The 7,598-nt window shown below is 48.9% G+C and overlaps 1 pseudogene; it reads left to right on the top strand.

Moving 5' to 3' along the window:
- Window positions 1–2,400: 2,400 nt before the first annotated feature.
- Window positions 2,401–2,963, top strand: LOC147702203 (dynein light chain 1, cytoplasmic pseudogene; annotated as a pseudogene).
- The last annotated feature ends 4,635 nt before the right edge of the window (window positions 2,964–7,598 follow it).

The following is a 7,598-nucleotide window of genomic DNA, read 5'->3' as shown; positions in this document are numbered from 1 at the left end:
AAGCTCTACACCTGCCAAGCTGACCAACCACTGACGAGCGACCCTCAAGGGGGGGTTGTGGCCCCATCATTGCTCCCTTCAATCTGGAACATCCAGCCTAGCGACTTCGACTTTACCATTAAGGAGGTCGAATATGCAATAGGCACTATTATTCCCCAAAAAGCGGCTGGCCCGGACGGTATCCCTGGTGACCTCTTAAGATCAGACACTTTAAAGTGGGGAAAACTGATCCATTCCCTACTCGTCGCTATCTGTAGGGGCGCCCCTGTCCCCTCCTCGTGGAAAGGGGCGGAGGTGGTCCCTATTTATAAAAAAGGCCCCAGAGAAGACCCGTCAAATTATAGGCCCATTAGCCTGTTAGACATCAGCCAAAAAGTAGTCGGCAAGGTTCTACTGGTAAGAATTCTAAATTGGGTAGAAGAAAACAAAATCCTTGCTGACTACCAGGCGGGCTTTAGAGTGGGAACTGGGACAATCGTGCAAACTTTTAGGCTTATGATGCTCTATTGGAAAGTTGTGGTCATAGGCAAGGGCAGTCTTTATCTCGCGTTCATCGATTTAAAGACTGCCTTTGACCTTGTACCTAGGGAGACCTTATGGAGCGTATTGGCCGATATGGGGTTGCCGCACTACTTGCTTGTATTACTTGTTAGGTTGCACGAAAATAGTTTTGCCCAGATTAGGTGGGGCCCAGGGGGGGAAAAAACGAATAGTATCCCGGTTGAGAGAGGTGTCCGCCAGGGACGTGTGTTAGCTCCCACCCTTTTCTCCCTTTACATCAATGGGGTGGTTGAGCATCTTCGGAAACATCCCTCAGATGAACCATCCCTGGCTGGCGAACGTATACCAACCCTCCTCTTCGCGGATGATACGCTTTTAATATCTAAAACCCCAATAGGCCTCCAAAGGCTCCTAAATAACTTTCAATCTTTCTGTGCTAACCGAGGCCTGGTAATCAACACAAGTAAAACAAAATATCTTGTTCTGAATCCTCCCAAAAAACCAGTCCGCTCTCCTATCCTGAATGCTGAACCCCTGGAGAGGGTAGAAGTTTTTGACTATCTTGGGATACGCCTTTCACATAAAATGGAATGGACACCACACTTGGACAAAATGCTCCTAACCCATAAGAGAATAACAGGAGCTCTTTTAAAAGAACAACGCTCCTGTATAATAAGACCTATAGCTACAGTCCTAGAGATCTACTCGGCCAAGGGATATCAGCTCTGCTCTCTATGGGGCTGAACTCTGGGGGTCATCCATTTCGGATGCTCTATCAAGATCCGAGATGAAATTTTGTAGAGCGATTATGTCTCTACCGCAGGGAACTCCCACGGTCCCGCTAATGTTGGACTTAGGCTGTCGCCCAATTGATGACCTCACAAAATTTTGTCCACTTTTGCTATGGGCGCGTCTGTGGCGTGTGGAGGAACTCAGCAAATATGCTCAAGGCCTTGCAGAAATCATGTCACTACCAGGGTGGCATAAAATTAAATGGTTGAGAGACATGAAGTCGCTGCTAGTTAATCTGGGCCTAAATGAAGCGTGGATAAATAGAACTTCACCCCCGAAGTTAACCCTCAAGAAACTTTATTGGGACTGGATCTCCACACAAAGAAACACTAGTACCACTATGGGCAGACTCACGGAGGATTTTCTGAAGTTTAAAGATCAACCTAAACGGGAAGTGTATCTTGACACTATTGAAAAACCCTTTGATAGGGCTTTATACTTTAAATTTAGAGGAGGAACCCTTCCCCTTTATTCCTTTACTTCGAGTTGGAAATCCTGTGTACAAACCACAGAGCTTTGCCCAGCGTGTTTAGTTAAACCAGAGTCATTGGCACATTTTATGTTTGAGTGCAGAGAGTATGCAATACCAAGGAGGGTTTGGCTCAAAAATTTATGTCGGCAGTTGGGTACCAAGAGTCATGTGATTGCAATTAGGATATTAATGTCTGATAGCCGTGCCACTTATGCTTGTGTTTTAGCTAAATTTTTATCATGGGCTTGGTCCATCCGAATCAAAAGGCTAAAATTGACTGTTTAATTCTTTTTTAAAAGCTGATTACTTAATGAACTGCTTTGTAAATTTGTAAAAATGTTTTACATATGCTTTTCTGATTTTATAAATTGTTGTATTGTGATTTATGTGTTGCTTTTATGATAATTTTTTTATCGAAATAAAGCCTTTTTGACTTTGACTTTGATTTAAAAACATTGCATGTGCATAACATATAAATAGCTGGAAATAATCAGATTAAAATTTGTTTTAAAAAAGTCCTTATTTTTAAACAAAAGATATGATTAAGAGAACCTATGGTAAAATGTCTCTGGTTTCTGGTATTCATTACCATTTGTTATTCCAGAGATCACTTCGCGCGGGATCGAGAAAGAGAAAGCACGAGTGGACTGCAGCTGGGAGAAGAGCCAGGTGTCAAACATGTCTGAGAGAAAAGCAGTCATCAAAAATGCTGACATGTCCGAGGAGATACAGTAGGGTTCAGTGGAATGTGCCACGCAGGCCTTGGAGAAATACAACATTGAGAAAGACATTGCAGCCCACATAAAAAAGGAGTTTGACAAGAAGTACAACCCAACATGGCACTGCATTGTTGGTAGAAACTTCGGCAGCTACGTGACGCATGAGACAAAACACTTCCTCTATTTCTACCTGGGCCAAGTTGCTATCCTTCTCTTCAAATCTGGCTAGAGGCGAGTATGAACTGATGAGCAAAAACCCAAATACAGACTTTGAAATGATTCCAAATGCCTGAGATGGGGCATAGCCTTGCCATGGGAACAATCCCTCTGTCTTTTGCTCCCCTTTCGATGTATGTCCTTTTGTGATGGACTATGGAACCTGGTGTGCACACTGTTTCACGAGCCGTGAAGATCTTGAAGAAAGCTTACATTTGTATTTATTTTCAAAATGTTCTTTCAATAAATGTTCCTTTTTCATATCTCGTTATTCCAGAGATCTTATTTCTTTATTCTATTCATTTGTGCAAACTTCGAGTGTGAAAACTTGGCTTCATTAAAACATTAAAAAAATTAAAGAGCCCTGAGTTCAGGTTCCTCCCCTAGGAGTCTTGCTCTCTCAGTTCTTATCAACACCCGCTATGTCCACAGGCACGCCGTGGAACTCTGGGACCTGCTCGACGCCACAGCACCGAACATCGCCTTCCTCACCGAAACCTGGATGAACGCCTCCTCAGCGCCCGACATCGCCATAGCCATCCCGCACGGATACAAGATCATCCGGAAGGACCGCGTCAACCAGACGGAAGGAGGCATCGCCATCGTACACAAGAACACCATCCGCATCTCGACTAACTCCGACGAAACCTTCACCGCCTCCGAACACCTGCACTTCCAGATACCCACTGATCCCAAGACCACCCTCCGAGGCACCCTCATCTACCGACCACCGGGACCACGCACGTAATTCAGCGAAGACATCGCAGACTTCATCAGCCCGCACACCCTTCCCTCCGCCGACTACATCCTCCTAGGGGACCTCAACTTCCATCTGGAGAACAACAACGACCGAAACACCACTGCCCTGCTGGACAACCTCGCCAACCTCGGACTCAAGCAACTGGTGAACACCCCCACCCACTACGCCGGACACACGCTTGACCCCGTCTTCTCATCCAGCAAGCACATCTCCTTCAGCCACGCCACCGGACTCCACTGGACTGACCACAGCTGCGTCCACTTCAGCTTCAGAAGAACTACGACCCACCACCACCCGCAACAGGTTACCCGCCGAAGCTGGAGCAAGATCACCGCCGAACAGCTCACCGCCTCCCTCAACCAGAACACTCCCACCAGCACAACGAATCCCAACGAAGCAGCACGCAACCTCACCAAGTGGCTGACCGCTTGCGCCGATGACCTCGCACCTCTAAAGAAACCTCCCAGCAGACCCGGCAGCAAGAAAACCCCCTGGTTCACCGACGCACTCAAGGAATCCAAGAAGAACTGCTGCACCCTCGAGAAAGCCTGGCGGCTCGACCAAACCACAGACAACAGGACCGCCCTCAAGCACGCCACCCGCAAACACCACCAGCTGATCCGCACAACAAAGAAGACGGCACTCAAAGAACGACTGGACAACAACGCCCACGACAGCAAGGAACTCTTCAGCATCGTCAAAGAGTTCTCCAACCCCAGCGCCGGAATTAACGACATCACTCCCTCGCAAGACCTCTGCAACTCACTCGCCTTGTTCTTCCACCGCAAGATCGCAGACATACACAACAGCTTCGACGCACAGACCACGCACCCTACCACCGAACCGACGCCCGCCACCACCACCCTCTGCAACTGGACCCCGATCAGCACCGAAGACACCATCCGCACGATGAACTCCATCCACTCCGGATCACCAACTGAACCATGCCCAGACCACGTCTTCAACAAAGCCGACGCCATCATCGCACCCCATCTCCGAGACATCATCAACTCCTCCTTCCACACCGCCACCTTCCCGGAGAGCTGGAAGCACGCCGAGTTGACCTCCCTCCTGAAGAAACCAACGGCGGACGCCACAGACTTTAAGATCTACCGTCCCATCTCGCTCCTTCCTTTTCCGGCCAAAATCATCGAGAAGACCGTCAACAGACAGCTTGCCGCCTTCCTCGAGACGAACGAATCCCTCGACCCCTCGCAGTCCGGGTTCCGGGCCAACCACAGCACCGAGACAGACCTCATCGCAGCCACCGACGACATCAGAACCCTGATCGACAGCGGCCCTCATTCTCCTGGACCTCTCTGCGGCATTCAACACTGTCTGCCACCGCACCCTAGTGAAGCGCCTCAGCAACATCGGAATCCGAGAGAAAGCACTGGAGTGGATCATCTCGTTCCTCGCCGGAAGTACCCAGAGAGTCCGCCTCCCTCCGTTCAGATCCGAGGCCACCGAAGTCATCTGCGGCGAACCACAAGGATCTTGACTCAGTACAACCCTCTTCAACGTCTACATGAGCCCCCTCGCAGCCATCGCGCGACAACCCAACCTTAACATCATCTCCTACGCCAAAGACACCCAGCTGATCCTCTCCCTCACCAACGACCCTACCACCGCCAGAGCCAACCTACACGAAGGGATGAAAGACGTCGCCGACTGGATGAAGAACAGCCGCCTTAAACTGAACTCAGACAAGACGGAAGTCCTCATCCTGGGATCATCATCCTCCGCCTGGGACGACTCCTGGTGGCCCCCGGCCCTGGGCACCGCTCCCAAACCAACGGACCACGCATGCAACCTAGGCTTCATCCTGGACTCCTCCCTGTCGATGACCAGACAAGTCAACGCTGTCTCATCCTCATGCTTCAACACCCTGCGCATTCTCCGCAAGATCTTCAGATGGATCCCCACTGAAACCAGGAAGACCATCACCCAGGCACTCGTCACCAGCCGACTGGACTACGGGAACACCCTCTACGCCGGAACCACAGACAAACTTCAAAAAAGACTCCAACGCATCCAGAACGCCTCCGCGCGTCTCATCCTGGACATCCCCCGACACAGCCACATCACCGGACACCTGAGAGACCTGCACTGGCTCCCCGTCAGCAAGAGAATCACGTTCAGACTCCTCACCCACGCACACAAGGCTCTCCACGACCTGGGCCCCAAGTACCTCAACGACCGCCTGACCTTCTACACACCCACCCGCCAGATACGATCGACCAGCCACACCCTCGCCACCGTACCACACATCCGCAGAACCACCGCCGGAGGAAGATCCTTCTCCTACCTGGCAGCCAAGACTTGGAACTCCCTCCCCACCCATCTACGGCGAACCCAAGACCATCTCTTCTTCAGGAAGCAGCTCAAGACCTGGCTGTTCGAGCAGTAACTTACCCCTCTCCCCCAGCGCCTTGAGACCCTCCCGGGTGAGTAGCGCGCTTTACAAATACCGTGATTGATTGATTGAGTCCTTATGTTTTGTTTTGTTGCTCGAATGCCTTCGCTCTTCCGCTTGTTTCTATGTGCAGACGGTTCTTTGCTATGTTGAGAAATTTTGTAAAGCTGCAGATCAGTTGTGTGGAGTCAGATTTGTCAGAAGGTACGGATCCCTGCTCAATTGTAGAGGGGATGATGTAGTAAACGTCTTTCTTTTCCTAAGCTTGGGCAAATGCAGATTATGTGGACAAGATCTTCTGGTCCTTGGTTGCATAGACGGCAGATGTTATCTCCAAGCATCCTCCTCCAAGGTGGAAGGTAAAGCCAGTCAATACTTTAAGTATTTATCTTTCAGTGTGACATTCAATCCTGCAGTCAGGTATGACATAGTTGTTGAGTAAAAGCCAGCGTTGAGGTCTTTATGCTAGTGCGGCCTTTTCTTCTTCCGTTGACAGCACTTTGATCGATTTAGAGACCATTTTCCTAAAGCCGCCGTCATGGATAGTACTGCGCATGCGCATTACTATCCAAGACGGCGGCGTGAATCGCACGATGACGAGAGGAAGCCCCGGGGACGCAGCGGACAAGGTAAGTGGCTTTTAATCATTTCTAAAATGTAATTTAAGTATTTAGGGAGGGCGGGAGGGAAGCGGGTGGCACGTAGTGGGGCTACGCGAAGTGCGTAGGTGGACGTAGTGTCTGCCCACTTCGCGTAGCTTCGCGAAGCCCCACTACGCCCACTACGCCCACCGTTACTATTCTTTTGATTGCTGTATGTATTGGAGGGGCGACACCTTTAAAAATCATTTCTTGAGGTAGGTGGTCACTCTGGTTCATTTTCCCTAGTTGATAAGAACGAATTTTGTGAAACAGTGAAAGTGTTGTGAATGTGTGATCTATATGAGATGTGGTGGCTGATGAGTAGATTGTCGTAACTGGTAGCTTGTCTTCCTGGAAGCATCTGTTTAAGGGTCACTCTTAAGTTTATGTGTTAAGAGGTCCCTCAGGGGATGTGAGACTAATCTGTTCTGTATGTTTAGAGCACATTTCCCCTGTGGTGGTGTTTTCCACGCCCTGTTTAGTTCTTGAAGCAGGTCTTCTTCAGTGGGTACTGGCCATGAGGTGTAAGTTAAAGTCACCTGCTACTATTACTTTGTCTCATCTGCCTCAATGATTCTTAATAGCTCGATGGTCAGTTGTTCGACCCTCTTGGTTTTATGCCTAGAATGCAAGTAGACATTTACTATTATAGTCAGGCAGTCATCTTTGTTGATCCTAATTATTGTTCTTACTGGTAGTTATTTGTTGGGCGCCGATATAGTGTTTGACAGGCCCCAATTTGGTAATTGATGCCTAGTTTACCAAGCCCCGTTTTCGATGACAATATCTAGCTTCTTTCTGTGCAAAGACATGTTGGGAGGTGTGACCCAGTAGATATATGGTTTGTTCTTTTCAAGTTTCTTTGAGATGTAAAAGACCAAAGGATTGGAGGTAGAGCATTGTTTGTGGGTCTCTTTCTTTTGTTGCGCAGTCCACTGATATTCCAAATGCACATGTTGATTGGCCTTGGCTCCGCCACATTATTATGGTTGTAGTGCAATGGCCGTCATTGGGTGTTGGTCTTATTATTATTAATTGTTTGTGTTATGTGGATACAATCACTCATGTTTGGTTCAACCAA

Source organism: Lissotriton vulgaris, chromosome 7 (assembly GCF_964263255.1).
Source record: "Lissotriton vulgaris chromosome 7, aLisVul1.2, whole genome shotgun sequence".
Classification (NCBI taxonomy): Eukaryota; Metazoa; Chordata; class Amphibia; order Caudata; family Salamandridae; genus Lissotriton; species Lissotriton vulgaris.
The sequence above is the reverse complement of the archived record's forward strand: the minus strand, read 5'-3'. Positions and strand labels throughout refer to the sequence as shown.